This window comes from Ranitomeya imitator, chromosome 3 (assembly GCF_032444005.1).
Source record: "Ranitomeya imitator isolate aRanImi1 chromosome 3, aRanImi1.pri, whole genome shotgun sequence".
Lineage (NCBI taxonomy): Eukaryota > Metazoa > Chordata > Amphibia > Anura > Dendrobatidae > Ranitomeya > Ranitomeya imitator.
The window spans coordinates 566,330,458-566,333,351 of NC_091284.1; the positions used below are offsets into that span (position 1 = coordinate 566,330,458).

A 2,894-nucleotide genomic window follows, 5' to 3' on the forward strand; every position below is an offset into this window, starting at 1 on the left:
ATATTAAAGATGAATGAAACTTGGCACTCAATTTTTGAGAAGAAAAGCTTCTTAGTTTATTGATGCATCCAGACAAACAAAACCGCTAAACGTTTTCGGTCCACACCGGACCTTCGTCAGAGCGTTTCTTAGACATTGACTAGTAAATATATAAAAAGAAACATAGTGTCACATGATGCAGAAGTATATGTCATATAATGCAACAATAAAAAATCGACCTAACGGTGAAAAAACAAAAGGCAAACATATACGTGATGCTCCATCTGGTGTAGGGAGACATGTGCCAGAGAGATGAATCTATCCAGAATAAACGGTGCTCCGTGCGAGGTGGAGATATGGTCCGTGCTGAGATACTGGATAAGGGAAATAACAATCGTGCTGGAGATGAGAGGACGCTGGTGATGGTGTGACCTCAGGACAAGGAGGTCTAGCTAAGTACGGTAAAAGGATACAACACAGAAATGTACTATACAGATATTAGAAGCGCAGACATGTGGTACAGAATACGCCTCCAGTGAAGCTATGTGGAATAGCATGGTGGATGATCTAACGTGAGGACCTAGAGAAATAAAGGATACGTGAGTCTGTGCACATAAATCTAGCTGGGCACACCAGAAAATAGGGAGAAAATAAGGAAAAACAAAGGGAAGACCAAAAAGGTGAAGAGGAGAAAAGAAAAGACAAGGTAGAATGGGTCCTAAGAGAGAGAAATAGGAAAGTAATATAACTACTGCCTGAAGGAGACTGCCTAGTATGGACCTATACACAGAGGAGAGGTAATAGAGTAAATGGGAGCATAAAAACTACCTGGATGAGGAAGCTAATAAGCCTGAATGAGCGTCAGCCAGAGCACGGGATATAGGAGCTGCAGTCTGCTATAAAAAGCCAGAGCCGAGGGAAAGGGTTAAAAAGGAGGGAGAACACACATGAACCTGGAGAGCTAAAAACATAGCAAATGTATATACCTGCAGGATCACAAAGGAAGGTGAAGCGCCAGAGGAGAGGCACAAAGCCTGGAGGGAGTAACGGCGCTGTAGGAGATAATGTGACCGGGTTAGGAGATATATAATGGGGTAGATAACAGAAGACACAGAGGAGGAGGGGCGCAGTAACCGCCGGCATACCTGGATCCTGAGCGCTAGTAGTGCAGAGCAGAGGAGAGCGACGCTGCAGGAGGGTCGGCACTTCCTGGTATAAATCCTGGAGACTAGTGATGTCATAGTGGTCATGTGACCACCCACAGAGTGGGGGAGGGCAGTACAGGGGAAGGAATCCCTAGATGTGCAGGACGCTGGGAGCGGTCATGTGACTGCAGGCAAAGTGCCTGTCAGAGCTGTAAAGGTGTCAATGGTGTAAATAAGATAAGTGTGAGGAGAGTGACAAGGGGAAGAAGCGCATAACAATAGCGCTATGCAGAGAGATAATGGACAACAGGGTGAGGGGAAAAAAAAAAAAAAGGGGGAACAAGGAAAAAAAGGAACAGAGAGGATTCCCATAATACCACTGGGGAAGAAGGAGCTGTCATACCATACGAAGTATAAACGGTGCCCAGTATAGTGAACATGGTGCACGTAGTGCGATCTAGCGATTCTAAAGAGAAGAAAAAAAAGGAGACAAATTAGTATATACATAATATACACAAGAAAACAACAATGTAAAATGAATTACAATAGGGCTGATACGTCATATTCCCTATTGAGACCTTTAGGCTCTAGGGTTTGGAGGGTAAAGATCCAGAAAGCCTCTCTCTTTTTGAGGATATTAATCCTATTAATACCTCTCCTATTAGGTTCAATTTGCTCCAGGACCTGGAATCTAAGTTGTGAGACATTATGGTTCTTTTCATGGAAGTGATATGGAAGGGGCAGATGATTTTTATTACAGCGAATGGTGGATTTGTGCTGTGAGACCCTGTCCTTAATGGGTTGGGTGGTTTCCCCAACATAGGCAAGCCCGCAGGGGCATTTGATGAGGTATACTACGTATGCGGAGTTGCATGTATAGTAGCCCCTAATCGGGATGCCCTGACCCGTGTGTGGATGAAACACTTTGGAACCTTTTTGGACGTTATTACATTGGAGGCAGCCAAGACAGGGGAATGTACCCCGCTTTTGCATCTGTAAAAAGGTTTGTCTGGATATAGTGCTCCTGGAACCCACATCCGCCTTCACTAGTTTGTCCCGTAAATTTTTTGCCCTGCGGAAACAGGATAGAAAGGGTAACTTAAACTCAGGGATAGTAGGATAACTTTTCTGCAATAGACCCCAATGGCGTCTAATGGTAGCTTGTACCACATTGGAGAAGGGATGAAACGTACTAACAAAGGGGATACGTTTATTATTATCGTTGGGCCTATTGGCAACACCAGACTGTCTAGCTTGAAGTAACGCCTTTTGTGGATAACCACGGTTAGAGAATTTTTGTTGCATCTCATTAAGTCTAGTGTTTTTAGTAGTTTCATCCGAGACTATCCTGTGTATCTGTTGGAATTGTGATTTTGGGATCACATTTTTAATAGAGGGGGGGTGGCAACTATTGTAATGCAGGAGACTATTCCTGTCAGTGGGTTTTAGGAATAGATCGATAGACAACTCACCACAGTCGTTTTTGCAGATAAGGGTGTCCAGAAAGCTTATCCGATCCATATTATATTGCAGAGTGAATTTTAACTCTGGCCACACATTGTTAAGGTATTTGTCAAACGAGATAAGAGAATCGATAGGGCCATCCCAGATGCAGAATATGTCATCTATGTAGCGGCGCCATATGCGCGAGTGGGATTGAAATAGAGGATGGGTATATACAAAATCCTGCTCGAAGGATGACATATACGCGATAGCATACAGGGGCGCTACGTGCGAGCCCATAGCGGTGCCCTGTTGTTGAATAAAGAA

General features: G+C 44.0%; 1 long non-coding RNA gene across 1 annotated transcript; it reads right to left on the reverse strand.

Annotated features, from left to right (window-relative positions):
- Positions 1–218: 218 nt before the first annotated feature.
- LOC138672209 (uncharacterized) lies at positions 219–1,209 on the reverse strand. The gene is made up of 4 exons (XR_011319640.1): positions 1,125–1,209; positions 966–1,031; positions 453–559; positions 219–345 (listed from the first exon to the last, which is right to left on the reverse strand). It is a non-coding gene; the product is annotated as an uncharacterized lncRNA (long non-coding RNA).
- Positions 1,210–2,894: the final 1,685 nt, after the last annotated feature.